The 19742-nt window shown below is 36.8% G+C and overlaps 1 long non-coding RNA gene across 2 annotated transcripts; it reads right to left on the bottom strand.

Moving 5' to 3' along the window:
• Window positions 1-331: 331 nt before the first annotated feature.
• LOC131633901 (uncharacterized) lies at window positions 332-8843 on the bottom strand. Of its 2 annotated transcripts, XR_009293436.1 has the most exons (5): window positions 8514-8843; window positions 8255-8413; window positions 2455-6506; window positions 2196-2354; window positions 332-447 (listed from the first exon to the last, which is right to left on the bottom strand). It is a non-coding gene; the product is annotated as an uncharacterized LOC131633901 (long non-coding RNA). The 2 variants fall into 2 exon arrangements; XR_009293435.1 differs by having other exon boundaries at window positions 8255-8843.
• Between the last annotated feature and the right edge of the window lie 10899 nt (window positions 8844-19742).

The following is a 19742-nucleotide window of genomic DNA, read 5'->3' as shown; positions in this document are numbered from 1 at the left end:
TTTCATGCACACTAAACTTTATGCATATATAAAAAGGGTTTTTCTAACCTATGCAACCTTGCATAGGATAAGAGACAATTAATACACCATTTTTTTATATATAAATTACCGTATTTATATTTATTTATGTTCATCCATTAATTGGGTAGGAGAGAGAAAATATAAAAGATTACTTTTCAACAGAAAAATAATTAATGTAACACCCCATACATAACTGACTAGTATATTATGCATGAAACGTTAAAATTGATATTGAGTACATACAAAAGCTATAGTTATAGAAAGATCCATATAAAATACAACATGAAATTCTATTAAGAAGCATAATACATGAGTCTTCAATAGATCTTGCACAGCGGAATGTCAAAACCAACGAGGTCTTCGAGCCAACACCACTTCCAAGTCTTCAGTCCAAACCTGTTACTGACCAAACGCTACTAACTGCACCTGAAAAAAATATAAGTTGATTGGGGTGAGATTACTAAATCTCAGTGAGTCCTCCTATCCTATGGGTCCACTCGGCTCTACAGGGTACATGCATCACAAACCGAATCCACCATTGATCCGGGGTTTATCCTCTCATCCGGTACAAGTACGGAGCAAATACATGAATTGTCCACCATAGGAGTCATCGTATCACAAGTACACAAATAGTACAACAAACACGTATGCAGACCCATACCCATGTACGGGGAATCCAGAAGTGGTAACAACCAAACTACCAAGGCTGCACGCACACCCTCGGTGGGTTCACCCATGCCTATTTGTCAAGAGACTTGCACAAGCACCCTGCAAGAGTGATTAAATGGGTTCGCACAAGCCTACTTGGCTGCGAGATGACCTTGCCTAAGAGGCGACACCGTCCCATTAACCATCTGTACGCACGTGGTGTTAACAGCAAGTGCAACATGCCGTCTCGACGCATGAGCCCATCCGGGTAGGAACCTAATGATGTAGCCTACATGGCATCACTAGAGATGGTTTACCTGTTATGCGTAGGCTTACTTAGCCGCATAACGCCATCATACCGAGCACGCGAGTGTGTATACAGCAAGTGAGTAAAATGCCTCCAGACCCTCACAAGCACACTGCAACGGTAGTTCAGGTGTGTTAATCATACCAAGAACGCCAATGTGTTAACCGCAAGTGAGACACGCCTCATAGACTCTCACGAGCACATCGCAATGGTATTTGGAAACTAGTCCATATACAATAGTGCCTTACCACCTAGTAGTGGCCCACTTCGATTCTAGCATACCACACGCATAACAAGCGTCAATCACACAATACAATCAATCCCGAATGTTTAACCGAAACAATGGGAATTAATGATCATTATCACACAAAGCATCATGCCACAAACAAGCAACCATCTCCGAATGTCAATCGAACGGACGAATAAACATAATATGATCATCATAAAGCATATCAATATAATGCATTAATTAATGATCCGCATATTGAGAATCAACACATCCATGATCATTGACAGCATTAACATGTTCAAATATAATTTAAACAAGTCTCACACGACTAAGGAGGCGTTCGGTTCTCTATTCGGAACGGAACTGCTCTCGGGGGAGTTAGTAACATAAAATCTTGCCCGACGAGGCGCACTAAGTAGGGTTCCAATATTATTAAATCACACATTCTGGTTTGGGGACCAATTTTATTAGAAAGTACACGTCGCTAGCTTTCCAACGATATAAGGTTTGCGTAATTCCGATACCCGAGCCGAAAGTTACGACTTTCTAAAGTTTGCTGATTTTTCCTTCTGCGTCCAGGGTAACCGGTTACTCAGAAGCCAGTAACCGGTTACTGGCATGAAAAATGCCCAGAAACGCAAATTTACACAGAGTAATCGGTTACCCAAATGCCAGTAACCGATTACCCTGAAGCAGAATCAATTTTCTGCATTTTAAGGGTTCTATAACAGTCCCAATTGCCCCATAATTGATTCCATGCATCACTAACATAATTCCAACGAATTCTAACATGTAGTAGTGATCTAATGGACACAATACATACATAAAATACAATCTAAGCATTAAATCAAGCATGCATCACAGAAAATTACCAATTATCAATTTGTCACATTTATCATTCCTTTAAGCATGCAATATGTTCATCTCCATCTAAACCCTTGACATGCATTCTTCCCCAAATCCTACCCAAGTTCTATCTAAAGGACTCACCTTGCTAAAATGGAGGTTGAGATTGTGTTCTTGCTTCCACTAAACTTCCTTCTTGATCAAATCTTCATCTCCAACAAGAACAAACCCGTAATCCCTCTTTTCACACTTTCAGCATCACTGACACAACTTCAAGGTCAGTTTTCTCCTTCGAATCAGAAGCTATAAATGCGAACCATAGGTGCAAATCGAAGAGAAATTCGTTAGCTATCCAATGGGACCGGAATTAGCTCAATCGGAGTTACGAGCGGAGAGTTATTACCTGATTAGTGAAGGCTGTACCATAGTTGCGAAAATGGAGGATGAAGGTGATGAACATGAATCTTCCTCTTCTCTCCCATGCTTCTAAGCTTCTCATTTCCTTTTCCAATTCTGATCCTTTCAGCCAAACAAACCCTTATAATGATATACTTTTTCTTTGGACCAATTTGCCCTTTAACTAAGCCATATTTACCAATATGCCACATGGTTCCTTTCTAACTAAATCCACTAGCTCTTCTTATAAGCAAATTCTTACATTGATACGGAATAGGACCAGACGTGCATTCTAATTTCCAATTATCCAATTAAATGATAATTACTAGCGTCGGCAAACCGGGGTATTACATTCTCCCCCCCTTAAATAGAATTCGCCCTCGAATTCCTTCCGATCACCATGCCAACAAACACCTTCACATCTTCTCCTTTGGATAAACCTTACAACTCTGATTGAAACTTGTTCCGTCTAAGGAAACATAACCTACTACTAATAGACTTGTGCTCTACCATCCCCGATTGAAAACCCCAGATCTTTCATGACACATCTCTTCTGAGGTCTCCAACCTCTACACATCATACTGAGTCTGTAGCCTTGGAACTGATGGCAATCCATGCCTAGTTGGGATATTCATCATACCACGTATCTGCTAAGCTCATCCTTACTAATATAAGCCCCAGAATCTCCACTTTTGCCATAGGTTCCCAAAAACACTGCCATTCCAAGAAATCTTATTACAACTTTCCTTCAATGACGATATCCCGGATTCACTTCCAAACCGATCCTTCATTCAGTCTTAGACCACATCACTGCCACTGCAAACCACAAGGGAGTAGAATCCCACAACTACATCCTTAATATCCGACAATTTCCCTTGCAGTTCCACTGACAAAAGGTGAACTCTAACAGCGGTCCTACAATCTTCGCCCAAATTCTTCACGCACGCTCATAAGTGCACCAGACATATCCATGATAAATCTTTGTCAAGCAAAATGCTTCACTTGACTTCATCATTTCAACGATCACGATATTCACAAGCTCGACCGTCGACCAAGAAAACATCCGATTGCACATCAATCATGAAGCCTCCTCTAAGTCGGTCGTCAACAATACCTCTCAAGATTATGGTGATCCTTAAGAGACTAGAACGAACGAAACGCTGCTTTGACAATTTCCCTTAGGAAGATATTTTCATCCCAATATAAGATCATGCGAATAGTCCGTCCATTCCTACCTCAGACTTATCTGATTCTTCCCTGATCCGTTGCGCTACTCTGATTCCAACAAGTCACACACCTTGAAATCCTCTGAGTCATATTATATCCATAATTCACTTAGTTCCCATTAATACACAATAATTCCTTATCTACAGTCGTCCAATTACAACACGTGCCAGAACTTTATATATATATCCATCATCGGCTACTACTCTTTGAAGTTGCGTACTTTCCAGAATCAAGCTTCTACTTACTCTGCCATTCCATATAGTTCATCTACCACAACTTAGGTACACGTTTCATCCTCAGGACATTGAGAACCAAATGCTCATTGACTTAGAAATCGTCCTTCGTTACTGATTCTCATAGTGTATAACCGTTATGTCTGTCATTCCAACAAATCTTTGTTGCTCAACCGGTATATCGAATCCTTCACGACATACTGCAGTTCATGATAACTCTAGCAGTTTTACACAACTTCTACCCAACCATACACCTTCATTCTCTTAGCGTAGTATCACCTCTGATAACTCGTGTGACCTACTGATATAACGATCCTCCCATAGCCACACTCCATTCACACAATCATCTAACGTCACCTCTGAATCAGACACTGAACTGACTTCCTCAGCGGCTGCATCCTTCATTGCAGTGCTTCCAACGGTCTGAGTGTAGCCACAATGCAAGAAATTGCACTTTGCACTTTGCACTTCGAACATCTCTCTTATAAACTCCTTAGCAGTTCTCAAACCAAATTGTCCATGCCTTACCAAGATTAACACTTCTCCTTTCAGAGTACCTAGCAATATCTTACCGGACACATCACACATCGAGCCGATCCAAGATACAACTTGCATATTCCATCACCGGTCGCCAATGGTACATGATAGCCACTCACCATGCTGACCAGGATATCATGACCGCACATGAGTCCCACTCTAGACACTCATGCAAGATTTCCAACTTAACACTTCACAAAACGAGGACATCCCCAAGGTACAATCGGATACTAACTCACGCGATCACGATCACTCAGAGTCTCCATAAGTATAATATTGGGTCTTGATCCATCACATCATCGCCTGTCTAGTTATTCCTCTACTATCGAGTGCGATGTATGGATCCTTATCCCACATACCTTATGAGAGTCTGGATCTGTGTCTCACGAGTGCCAAATCAGAATTCCACCTTGAGCTTCAGATCACCTTTGTCCCACACATGTCGGAATAAGGATGACTCACGCATTTGTGCACGATAGCGATATTGTGGCATCATACCCGTCTGGTAGTACCAACATGGTGGTCTAACTCCGAGGCCATGTATCCAGGTAAACTACCTCAGTGGCGTATAATGACCCACACAAGTATCCTATTATCACAACCGACAAGTGTCTGAACAGGCTTCCAATAGGCTCATCGTTCCTCAAGTCCTTCGAATCACACTCCTCAGGATGCTAAAACCTGAGAGTGCTACACACCAAGGTTTACTTACTCGGAAATCCAAAACGCTAAGCACGAAGATTTGAAGTTCAACTCCGGGTCACCATGCAGTGCGGGTACCCACTCGTCCCACGCATGCATGAGATTCCAGGGATAATTCAGTCCAGATAGGAATACTATGGTTCCTAACATTCGACTCAACTGCGATCATCCTACTGACGTTCCAGATAGATCTTAGTTCTTACTCGCCCGAACGCCCAACACCAAGCGTAGTTCTATGGCTTCACTCGGGGTCAGACGAACAACAACTAACAAGAACTCAGGTTACTGCATTTCACGCTTCTACATCATTTCATATTTCATCTAGCGTAGTTCTAGAGCTTAAATATAAAATGATAAGAACAGAAATACATAACCTCTTCTATCGACCGGGTATTCAAGCCTCGCCCAATCGTAAGCTACCACACTCGTACATTCCACCAACCCTTACTAGGAAACTACTCTCGCTTAGGTGCACCAAGATGATTAAGAATCTAATACTTCACCCATCCAATTACTGTTAGTACCAACGCAATCAGAATGGTCTGACTTCTGTGTCCGCACTACCAAAGGTTATTCTGTCCTATCAGCTCATCAGTCGCACTCAACACCAGCAGCATCATCAGTACTGAATCCTACTAATTCTCAGCTCAACACCTTCGGAGAATCCCACTTACAAGGCTCCTACTCATTCCTATTTGGATTTCCCTTGCTATTACCAAGACTTAGAGAAATCTTCACTTCGTTCAGTCAAAATCCTGGGGGTTCTAGTTGTCTCCATCCACATCTTGACAGTTCGGGTATCACTACTTCGCGTCAAACGCTCTCCTTAAGCTTGACGACTCCAATATTATCCACTTACAACATCCAAAAAATCCATTACTCGTCCCACTTCAACTACTTGGGTTCACAACACTTACAGGTTTACGAGTCCTCGTGGCGGCTCTGCCGTAATCCTACTGTCTCACACTCAGTCGATGAGTTGATCAAGTTCAACAACTGAATGAGATATCAGTAAAATCAGGCTAGCAACGCACACTTGAGAGGAGGAAAAGGAATTGCTAGTGATGTCTCATGGCTCGGCCGAGAATCGACCTGCTCTGATACCAACTGTAACACCCCATACATAACTGACTAGTATATTATGCATGAAACGTTAAAATTGATATTGAGTACATACAAAAGCTATAGTTATAGAAAGATCCATATAAAATACAACATGAAATTCTATTAAGAAGCATAATACATGAGTCTTCAATAGATCTTGCACAGCGGAATGTCAAAACCAACGAGGTCTTCGAGCCAACACCACTTCCAAGTCTTCAGTCCAAACCTGTTACTGACCAAACGCTACTAACTGCACCTGAAAAAAATATAAGTTGATTGGGGTGAGATTACTAAATCTCAGTGAGTCCTCCTATCCTATGGGTCCACTCGGCTCTACAGGGTACATGCATCACAAACCGAATCCACCATTGATCCGGGGTTTATCCTCTCATCCGGTACAAGTACGGAGCAAATACATGAATTGTCCACCATAGGAGTCATCGTATCACAAGTACACAAATAGTACAACAAACACGTATGCAGACCCATACCCATGTACGGGGAATCCAGAAGTGGTAACAACCAAACTACCAAGGCTGCACGCACACCCTCGGTGGGTTCACCCATGCCTATTTGTCAAGAGACTTGCACAAGCACCCTGCAAGAGTGATTAAATGGGTTCGCACAAGCCTACTTGGCTGCGAGATGACCTTGCCTAAGAGGCGACACCGTCCCATTAACCATCTGTACGCACGTGGTGTTAACAGCAAGTGCAACATGCCGTCTCGACGCATGAGCCCATCCGGGTAGGAACCTAATGATGTAGCCTACATGGCATCACTAGAGATGGTTTACCTGTTATGCGTAGGCTTACTTAGCCGCATAACGCCATCATACCGAGCACGCGAGTGTGTATACAGCAAGTGAGTAAAATGCCTCCAGACCCTCACAAGCACACTGCAACGGTAGTTCAGGTGTGTTAATCATACCAAGAACGCCAATGTGTTAACCGCAAGTGAGACACGCCTCATAGACTCTCACGAGCACATCGCAATGGTATTTGGAAACTAGTCCATATACAATAGTGCCTTACCACCTAGTAGTGGCCCACTTCGATTCTAGCATACCACACGCATAACAAGCGTCAATCACACAATACAATCAATCCCGAATGTTTAACCGAAACAATGGGAATTAATGATCATTATCACACAAAGCATCATGCCACAAACAAGCAACCATCTCCGAATGTCAATCGAACGGACGAATAAACATAATATGATCATCATAAAGCATATCAATATAATGCATTAATTAATGATCCGCATATTGAGAATCAACACATCCATGATCATTGACAGCATTAACATGTTCAAATATAATTTAAACAAGTCTCACACGACTAAGGAGGCGTTCGGTTCTCTATTCGGAACGGAACTGCTCTCGGGGGAGTTAGTAACATAAAATCTTGCCCGACGAGGCGCACTAAGTAGGGTTCCAATATTATTAAATCACACATTCTGGTTTGGGGACCAATTTTATTAGAAAGTACACGTCGCTAGCTTTCCAACGATATAAGGTTTGCGTAATTCCGATACCCGAGCCGAAAGTTACGACTTTCTAAAGTTTGCTGATTTTTCCTTCTGCGTCCAGGGTAACCGGTTACTCAGAAGCCAGTAACCGGTTACTGGCATGAAAAATGCCCAGAAACGCAAATTTACACAGAGTAATCGGTTACCCAAATGCCAGTAACCGATTACCCTGAAGCAGAATCAATTTTCTGCATTTTAAGGGTTCTATAACAGTCCCAATTGCCCCATAATTGATTCCATGCATCACTAACATAATTCCAACGAATTCTAACATGTAGTAGTGATCTAATGGACACAATACATACATAAAATACAATCTAAGCATTAAATCAAGCATGCATCACAGAAAATTACCAATTATCAATTTGTCACATTTATCATTTCTTTAAGCATGCAATATGTTCATCTCCATCTAAACCCTTGACATGCATTCTTCCCCAAATCCTACCCAAGTTCTATCTAAAGGACTCACCTTGCTAAAATGGAGGTTGAGATTGTGTTCTTGCTTCCACTAAACTTCCTTCTTGATCAAATCTTCATCTCCAACAAGAACAAACCCGTAATCCCTCTTTTCACACTTTCAGCATCACTGACACAACTTCAAGGTCAGTTTTCTCCTTCGAATCAGAAGCTATAAATGCGAACCATAGGTGCAAATCGAAGAGAAATTCGTTAGCTATCCAATGGGACCGGAATCAGCTCAATCGGAGTTACGAGCGGAGAGTTATTACCTGATTAGTGAAGGCTGTACCATAGTTGCGAAAATGGAGGATGAAGGTGATGAACATGAATCTTCCTCTTCTCTCCCATGCTTCTAAGCTTCTCATTTCCTTTTCCAATTCTGATCCTTTCAGCCAAACAAACCCTTATAATGATATACTTTTTCTTTGGACCAATTTGCCCTTTAACTAAGCCATATTTACCAATATGCCACATGGTTCCTTTCTAACTAAATCCACTAGCTCTTCTTATAAGCAAATTCTTACATTGATACGGAATAGGACCAGACGTGCATTCTAATTTCCAATTATCCAATTAAATGATAATTACTAGCGTCGGCAAACCGGGGTATTACAATTAATATGAAAATTTATATGAAATGAAATAGTGTATTAATTGCCCTTATTCTATGCAATATTACATAGGTTAGAAAGAGTTTTATAATTCGAAGAAATATCATAGTCAATATTTGTTTATATATTTTTTTGACTTTATTGCTCTCTGGTTTTTAGGAAAAACAACTCTATGAATTCAAAGTTTACGAACTAACGTACCTTTTTGATGGATTATCATGATGCTTTATGGTTTAATATGTATCATAATCATTATGAAGTAAGTAATGTTTTTTTATCTGAGTAATTGACTTAAAATTGAAATTAATTTTCATTATTCATTGAAAATAAAATTTATTTATAATATTGAAAATGATATTAATTATATAATTTTATATATAATTAAATAATTTTAACATAACCATTTAAATTGATATTAATATCAATTATATAAATTTAATGGAATGAGTAGTAGTAAATTGAAACTGGTATCAAATTAGTTGGACCAGTACAATTATTTAAATTGAGTGTATTCATTTGATTATAGTTTTTTTAATTAATGTTGTTTTAAATAGTATTAGTAGTAATATTTTCAAAAATTTGAAGAGATATATGTAAAGTAATATTTTAATAAATTATAAGATTAATATTAATACATACATTAATTTCTTAAAAAAATATTTATAATTATAATGAATATTTTTCATAAATTTTGCAATAAAAGTACTTAATAACATGTTGTATTAATATTTCAAATAACTGTGGTCAAATTATTTTGTAGGATGTAATTGTAGTCAAGTGTACATTGAAAACTATTTATATGCAAAAGTCTAATAAAAAAATTCTCTCTTCATTCGATAAATATTCGATTTATAATAAAAAACTTTTTAATTTCCTATATTTAAAAAATAGAAATAGAAAAGATCTACCAAAAAAAGAAAAATATAAAACCTAAGGATAAAATTGACCGTCCCTTTTCTTGATCATACCATATATTGTTTTTTTTTATTTTAATTGTCAATTAAATAAATAAAAAATGTTGTCAGAAAAAAGAGAAGGGTTTTGAAACGTTTTGATTTTTGCATATCCATTGCATATTGCTTGATATTTATAGTGAAGGGTTTTGATAATTATAGTGAAGGATTTTTATTATTTGCATTGGTAAGTGTTTGTCGTCTTTACATTTTCCACTGCAATTTCATTTATGCATGTCACGTTGGTAATTACGCTGGTAATTGAAAAGTTGCCCTGTTTTCAAGGGATTTCAATAACATGTTAATTAAATAGTTAGTTAAATATAAAAATAAATATAAATATAAATATAGTAATATTTCTATTAATAGTATTTTTAAAAAGGGTTAAATAAGTTTTTAGTCCCTATAAATATTGCAACTTTCAATTTTAGTCCCTGCAAAATTTTTCTTCAAAGAATGGTCCTCGCAATATTTTCCGTCCCTATTTTTAGTCCCTCCCGTTAAATTTTACTAACGGAGGCTTACGTGGCATGCCACGTGTAACGCCACGTCAATTAAAATCAATACTAATTAAAAATAGATAGATTGCGGGGGTTTTAAACCCCCCTTAAATAACTTAAAAAACCAGAAATTTTCAGGAGCAATTAATTAAACTGTTGGTAGATAAATCTTTATTACCCTCATTCTTCACATTATCAAACCTACAAATTCATGATAAATAAGCTTTCACTTATATGGAGAGCCCTTGAAATCATTAGTCTTCTCTACATGACATGAAAATATCACCCTTAGTGATATAACCAAGTAAATTCTTTCATGAGCTTAAAACCATTAGTGTGCATTCTAAAATTATTTACAATACTAAACATGCATATGTCTCTGCAAAACTCACTGCATGTGCCACATTATGGACATAAAAGAACAATGGTATGTGATATGCCGTGGCATGTGTTCCCACCAAATACTCCTATTCACCTTCTCATTGAGCTTTTGTACGGCATATTCTAAAAAAAATTCCAGCTCTATTATCCATTATGGAATATAACAAAGACAAACAACAAAGCAAAATACAAAACTTTAATTAGCTAAGTTCTTAACAACTTAAAGTTAGAGTCTAAAGGATAATATAATATACCAAGATCAGCAGGTTATATAACTAATATCATCAATCATAGGTGACCCATAGATATTGCCTCCACATGATAGCTTATAGAAACAATAATGGTTTCTGCAATCAAAAGCATAGATACTGCCTCCACATGGAGAACATTCAAATTATAAATAAACTGCAATCTTATAAATTGATCCAAAGTTTGTGATAAAAAGTAATTAGTTAAAAAACCTTAGGCATTCTTTGTATATAGAAACAACAACTTGACTATGTTTAGATAATTAATATAGCTTTCCTAGTAACAAATCCATCAGGAAAGTTCTACCTTTGCTTGGAACTCCTCCCATATGTGATGCGAATGTGACACAAACAACTCATGAGAAATAAGGAAAATGAAAACAAACCAATAAAATAACACTATTATAACTTTTACTTGCCATTAAAAACTATCACAATTAGAACTGACATACTATACACAATACAACCATTTAAGGCTAATTATATTCATGGATAATCCTGCTATACACAGCGAATAAACATTCCATCGCATTAAAACATACTCATAGTTTTGAAAAACAGTTAATGCGTAAGAACTAAGCACTTTTGAATCTAAAGCCTATTTGGATCAACTTATTTGAGTTTATTATTTGAGTTTGGATCAGAACTTCAACTATAAGAAGGTTAGTAAAGTCTCTAAACTTTTATGCAAGCGTGTTATTTGGTTATTGGGGAATCTAAGGGGTGAGGGTGTTCATTTGTGATGGTTGCATTTTTTAGAGACATAGCTTGATTAATCATGCAAAGATGGGGAAGGAAAAGATATATAGAAGATGCAAAGAGGATTGAGAGAGTCTAATCCAGATTCATAGGTTTGATGCTGTGAAGAATGAGGGTTGTGAAAATTTATTGTTTTTAAAGTTATTTAAAGGGGGTTTAAAACCCCCGCAATCTGTCTCCTTTTATTTATTGTTAACTTTAACTTATGTGGCATGACACGTGGTGTGCCACGTAAGCCTCCGTTAGTGGAATCTAACGACAAGGACTAAAAATAGGGACGGAAAATATTGTGAGGACCATTGTTTGAAGGAAAATTTTGTAGGGACTAAATTTAAAGGTTGTCATATTTATAGGGACCTCTAACATATTTAACCCTTTTAAAAATACTAAGGACTCTAATATTGTGACAAATGACAAACTTGCCAAAATACTCATTTTGCTTTATTATATTGTATGATTATACAATTAATATCATTTTCAATATTATAAATAAATTTTATTTTCAATGAATAATGAAAATTAATTTCAATTTTAAGTCAATTAGTCAAATAAAAAAACATTACTTACTTCATAATGATTATGATACATATTAAACCATAAAGCATCATGATAATCCATCAAAAAGGTACGTCAGTTCGTAAACTATGAATTCATAGAGCTGTTTTTCCTAAGAACCAGAGAGCAATAAAGTCAAAAGAAAATATAAACAAATATTGACTATGATATTACATTCGAATTATAAAATTCTTTCTAATCTATGTAACATTGCATAGAATAAGGGCAATTAATACACTATTTCTTTCCATATGAATTTTCATATTAATTATTTTTCTGTTGAAAAGTAATCTTTTATATTTTCTATCTCCTACCCAATTAATGGATGAACATAAAGAAATATAAATATGGTAATTTATATATAAAAAAGTGGTGTATTAATTGTCTCTTATCCTATGCAAGGTTGCATAGGTTAGAAAAATCCTTTTTATATATGCATAAAGTTTAGTGTGTAAATTCCTATAAAAAAAAGTTTTGTGTGTAAATTTCATATGTATAACATAATATATAACAATTTGTGTCTATGGACTATATTTATTTGTGATATTTTTTAAAAAAATATATAATTTTTTAACTATAATTATAAACACCATTAAAATGTAATAAATTATATTAAAATATATGTTTATCAGCAAAATTTGTATTTTTTAAAATAGAATGTTTATAATTATTCTAAAAGTATTTGATTAGTTCACAAATTTGTTACAATAAAATTTGATATGGTAAAATTTGGACAATTTCTTTTCTTTTACTATACTTAATAACGATCAATCAATTAATTTGATATATTTCGTTATCATTTAATTATTTTATTTTCAAATATCATAAGAATCATTTATTAATAATTGTGAGTGTAAATAATTTTAAAGGCTAATGTAGTTTAATGTAGTTTGACGATAATATATAACTTTTTCTTTTTGTTTTAGTGAATGACATAATATAATTTTATTACGTAAAACATATATTTAATTATTATTATAATTAAATACATCCTTCCTCTTATTATTAGTATTATTATTATAAACACTTCATATAATATTAGAATGTAACACCCCTTACATATATGTCTAGAATAATATGTAGTGATGCTATAAATGGTACAAGAAACATACATAAGCGTTAAAGACAAGAAATTAAAATCGTATACAATTCAAAAGTCCAACTGAAAACATATATGATCGGCTTGTCTTCAACAATGCACAGCGGAAAGATAACGTCTGACGAGGTCTTCCTGCCATTTGCTTGACCACAGTCTTCAAAGCAATCCTTCAAACAATCAGACTACTTCTAACTTGTTCCTGAAAATATTAAGAGGAATGGGGTGAGATTACTAAATCTCAATGAGTTCCCCTATCTTACGGGTTCGCTCAGTTCTACAAGGTGCATACAATCAAACAGATCCACCATGGATCCGGGGTTTTCCTCACGGTCTGGTACAAACACAAACAAGGATACACCACCATTGGAAGTCCCATAACTATCCAATGAGGCAATAACAACAAACAGGCTCAACGCCATCACAAACAAGTATGCAGACCCGTACCCATGTACGAGGAATCCAGGAGTAGAATCTGCCTGTCTACCTAGGCTGCCAAACCACACCCTCGGTGAGTTACTCCTGTACATCGCGTCAAGAGACTCGCACAAGACCACCGCACTATGAGTCAGATGAACCCCATGTGAACTACACCTACTTGGCTACACAATCTCATCTGTGATGAGTTACCGCAGTGACTTCCTAAGTGGTGTCACTACCCCATCAATCATGTATATACGCAGGTGGTTATCCAAATGCGAAAACGCCTTCATGACAGTACAAGCCCACCGGGCGAAAGCCTAGTGATTATCTACGTGACATCACTAGAGGTGAGTCCGAAGTGATGTAGCCTACGTGGCATCACGACCCCACCATACCAAGCACGCCGATATGTTACATCAAGGTGGGAAACGCCATTCAAGACCTTCACCAGCATATCGCAATGGTAGCTCAGGTGCACAAATACATACCGAGCACGCCGATGTGTTACATCAAGGTGGGAAACGCCATTCAAGACCCTCACCAGCACATCGCAACGGTAAATGATGGAACTAAGTCCATAAACAGGCCTTACCACCTAGTAGCTTAAGCTTACTCCGATTCAAGCATACACACATCACAGTATCAGCCATCACACAGGCAATCACATCCGAATGTTCAACCGGAACAAACGGAAAACAATGCATAATCATACATAACATTACATGTAATTTATAACTCATCCAACATGCATATCAATGTCATAACCACAGTGTAATCATGCATTTAATCATCATAGAAACACATAATTACTCATACAATTCCATGATGATTATCAATCCAAAACAAGAGGCTTTCGGTTCCCAATTCGGAACGAAACTGCACTCAATAGGGAAAATTATCAATTCTGTAACAGACTAGTTCGCTACAGCGAACTTCCTGTTCGCTACAGCAAACTCAAACATAAGCTAAACTTCTTCAAATCCAGGTCAGTTCGCTACAGCGAACTCCCAACGAAGCCCCAATTCGCTACAGCGAAGGAAAGTTCGCTACAACGAATAAATCAATTCAACTCCCAGGTTTATTCGCTACAGCGAACCATTCGCTACAGCGAAATAAAAGTTCGCTGCAGCGAACTCTGCAAAATCAGCAAAATGCAGAAACGCATTTGGGGTCCCCAAGCCCCAAATTTCTACATGCAGCCACTGATAACCGAATAACAAGCTATAGTAAACATACATATACTCATTAGGATAACATTATACAACCTAATATTTAGGGTAACATCCTATTCTAAGTTCAACCCAAGGATAACATCTCATTGACATAAACTCAAGGCTAAATTGTGCATATTCTAAAACCAAGCAACACTTAATCATGTGCCATAATTTATATCTACTTCAAAATCATGTTATCTAAGCAATATCACATAGAGAACTGAAAGACCGTTCCAACGCTTCTGACGGCACTCCGTTTCGAGTTGTAGAACTCAAGTTATGGTCAATTTAGTGAAACACAAAAGTGCAGTCTGCAGACATTCGCTGCAGCGAACACAGAGTTCGCTGTAGCGAACCTGACAGTGCAGAACACGAATTTTAGGGTTCTAACCTCTATTTTTGCATCTCAATCAATCCTAATTCAAACTCAAACATGTAATAACGATCCAATACATTTATTAACATAATGAGAACACATTTTCATCAATTGATCAAGCATGTACAACATCAAACTCAACCCAAAACCCAACATGCATACATTCCCAAACTACCTACCCAAGTTCTATCTAATGGAACTCACCTCATGCCATGGAGATTCTGGTTTGCATGGTAGAATAATGGAGATGATGATGATACTGATTCTGAGTTTGGAAGGATGAAGAAGATGATTCTACCACTTGATCATGGTTCTTCCTCCATATTTGTTAAAGCTTCCCACACATGCAAGGTCTTGATGAAGATGATGAACTTCTCTCCTCTTCTCCAAGCTTCACGTTTCCTCTTCCTTTCTCTCTTCTAAATTCTGATTTTGCATCACATAAGAATGAGGTTTGTATCCAAACAAGCCCTTAAGTGGTTCATGCCATGATCAATGATCATATTACCCCTCAACTATGTGAAAATTACCGGTTTGCCATGTAGTTCCAATCTAACTATTTCTCTTTAATTCTACAAACTTCTCTTAGTCCTTCATAGTGTATAAATATACATTCTTAGACGATATGGGATATTACATTCTCCCCCCCTTAAATAGAATTCGCCCTCGAATTCCTTCCAATCACCATGATAACAAGCTTCTCACATCTTCTTTCAACGAGGGGATGAACGTTCCTTACATATTCCTCCCTTGGATAAACCTCACGACTTCCATTGAAAGTCATTCCACCCAAGAAACACAACTCATCTATACACTTGTGTCCAAACACTCTTGACTGGGATTGTAGTCCACATACAACATATCTCTTATGATACTCCGCATCAACATACTTCAGAATGATCCTTCCAAGGTTCGTAACCTTACTTCTTGCACCGAGTCTGCGTAGCTTTAAGATTCTTGGTAATTCATCCGGTTGGACAATTCTCATCTGAAATGTCTGCTAAGCTCAACCCTACTCAACATAAGCCACAAACTTTCCCTTAGTTTCATTCATGATCTCAAATCCATACATTTCTGTTGTGACGCCTCCTACTAATGACGATATTTTAGATTTACTTCCAAACGAATCCATAAGGTGTCATGCAGATGCTTGTTAAATTCCTCAGTCCGGAATTCTGATTCCCAGATGCTCAAATTGGCTTATTCCAAGCCTAACGTCTTCATACAACAAAACTCTTACTTCAATCCTTGTTTCATCCTTAGACAAAATATCTGCCACTATTACTTGCAGATGTATAATTTTGCAACGAAATCCTTGCTATCCAATAACTTCACACAAAGTCCTCCAGACAAAGGAATGACCTCTTACAGCGGTCCTGCAACCATCATCCAAGTGTTCACACTCGCTCATAAGTACACAAGACGTATCCACGACGAGTCTTTGTTAAGAAGCATCCTTTACTTGACTTACTCATTCCAATGGTCACTATACCCACAAACTCGACCGTCGATCAGGGATATTGATCAAACATGAATCATGAAGCCTCCTCTAAACTAGTCCACCAACATTACCTCTCAAGATTGTGGCAGATCATTGAGAGAGAGAAACAAACCAAAACACTACTCTAGTGAGTTCTCTTAGGAAGATATCTCTATTCCAACACCAAATCCTACAAGTAGTCCGTCCATACTTACTACATACTTATCTGGTTTTGCTTATCCGTTGCGCTACTCTGATCCTCAACCGGTTACACACTTCTTGGAATCCTCTAATCACACTTTGTCCATAATACACTTAATTCCATTACTACACCTTACTTAGTCTTTTAGTAGTAACAGTTCCTTCTCGGTATCTGTCCGAATACAACACGTGCCTGAACCTTAAACATACTCATCGCCCCACTTCTCCTCGAGGTTGAGTAATGCCCAAAACTCAAGTCACTAACTTTTCCATTATTCTGGGATAGGTTTATTCGAACACAACCTGGTCAACATGCCTCGGTTCAATAACTCCCAAAGCCAAAAACTCTCTCTGATTACAAGTTTGCCTTATCTTACCGACTTCCACATCTTACAGCTTTTACGATAACTCTCCCCAGCCATACGACTTCACACCATTGGTGTAAAAATACTTCTAATAACTCACCGACTTGACTGATGTAATAATCCTCTCTCGGTCGCACTTCAATCACATAGTCATTTAATACCTCTTCGTCTCTGAATCTGACACAAATCTGACTTTTTCGGTTGCGCTATCCCCATGCAACATTTCTAACTGCAAATGTTTAGTTACAAAATAAGAGATCATATTGTGTGCCTTGGACATCTCCCTTTGAAATTCCATGACATTACCAAAACCAATGTGCCTCTACTCTTCCAAGTCCGACATTGTCTACGTTACTGAGGATCTACCAATACTCCTCTAGGTATGTCCCACATTGAGCTAATCCAAGATATACTTCATCCACTCCAACAATGTCCACCAAGGTTAGAGAATTGCCACGCCTCGTGCCGTCCAGGATACATTGTTCACACATATCACAAATTCGGACACTCACGTGCAAAGGTTCACCAATCTGTTAGGTTAAGAAACATCCACGATGTAGAAACCTAAAATTCTCTCGTGACCACGACCACCAACATCTCCTCATGAGCGTAGCGTTAGAATCTAATCCATCTCATTGTCACCCGCTCGCATAATCCTGAATCATCGAGTGCGACATGTGGATTCTTATTCCACCTACCTTATGAGAATTTTGGGTTCGTGTCTCACGAGTACCAAATCAGGATCCTACCTCGAGTTCCAGATCAACACTGTCCCATATCTGTCAGCAAATATAACTCATGCATCTCGTGCACGACAACGATACTGTGGCGTCATACATGTCTGGTAGTACTAACATGGTGGTCCAACTCCGAGGCCATGCATTCAACTAACTTACCTAGTAGGGTATAACGATCTCCACTCGTATCCTATCACCACGTCCGACAATAACTGGACAGGTCTCCCGTTGGGGTCATTGCTCCTCAAGTCTTTTCAGTCACATTCCTTAGGATGCTGAAACCTAAGAGTGTTATATAATTGTATATTTGCATTATTCATCCAATGGAGGATGAATTGATTATTTTCTCCGTATTTGTACCAGAAGTAAGAATAACCCCGAATCAATGGTGGATTCGTTCATTTTTGTATGTTCCCTTTAGACCCGAGTGGACTAATAGGATAGGCGGACTCATTGAGATTTAGTAATCTCATCCCATTCCAATTATATTTTTTTTCAGGTGGTTCGAGACAAGATCGTGGTAAGGGAAAGATGGATTAGATCTTTTGGTGGTGCTTGGATGTTTCTCTTAGTTCTTTATCGTGCTTACTAGTTCTTATGTTTTGGACATGTACTCCTATGATGTACTTGTATTTTGGCCATGATACATTCGGCTTATGTATTTATGTACTTCTAATTCCGCTGCAAATATTATGTATTTGTCGTCTATGAACCATAATTAATACTTTATGCATATTATTCTAGACATATATATGTGGGGTGTTACAACCTTCCTTTTCTTAGAAACAAGAAATCAATTTTAATTTAGAAAACTTATATATTTATAAATTTTTGTGAATAAAATGATAAAGATTAGAATCCAATCAAAGAAATTATAAAAATTAAAAGTTTAAATATTTATAGTACTCCATGTTAGAAATAATTTAAAAGATTTAAAATGTCAAATAAATTTTTTTTAAGTAACTTAAAATTAGTTTGTCAAAATTATAATTTTTTAAAAAAAGTTTTTTTAGAACCCTATATTAGTTGAGGTTATTAATTATTACCGAAGTAGATTGATTTAATTTTAAATATTTTAAGTTTTTCTATCATCAATTTTTATGTTAGAATTTAATAAAATAATTATGATTTTTTGCGGTAAAAATAAAAGTATTAATTCTTTTAAAGCAAAATTTCTAGTAATTTTCCTATTTAGTTTGAAAAAGTTAATATTTTTTATTTGACGCTCATACTATTAAAATGATTCAATATGTGTATAGTAATGCCTTGGAATACAATATTTGGATTATATCAATAAATTAAAATTGATTTTTATATTTTTTCAATAAAGTTGATTAGGTAACGTCAATAAAGGTAAGAATTGATTATTTTGGATTTTGAATACGGAGAGTCGTCGTTAAAAATTAATGGAAATACAGGTATTAAAAAAAAGATTTCGATCTTATTTATTTTTTAATAAAGATAGTTAGGTTAAATCTTAATAGCAATAATGATTATAATTGTTGGTGAATTTTGAATATAAAGAGTCATGGTTGAAATACTAAAATACATTATTTATAATACATTACTTTAAAAAATGATTTTGTTTTTATTGTTTTT

This window comes from Vicia villosa, unplaced genomic scaffold (genome assembly GCF_029867415.1).
Source record: "Vicia villosa cultivar HV-30 ecotype Madison, WI unplaced genomic scaffold, Vvil1.0 ctg.001188F_1_1, whole genome shotgun sequence".
NCBI classification, from domain to species: Eukaryota; Viridiplantae; Streptophyta; class Magnoliopsida; order Fabales; family Fabaceae; genus Vicia; species Vicia villosa.
This window is presented reverse-complemented; position numbering and strand designations above follow the sequence as displayed.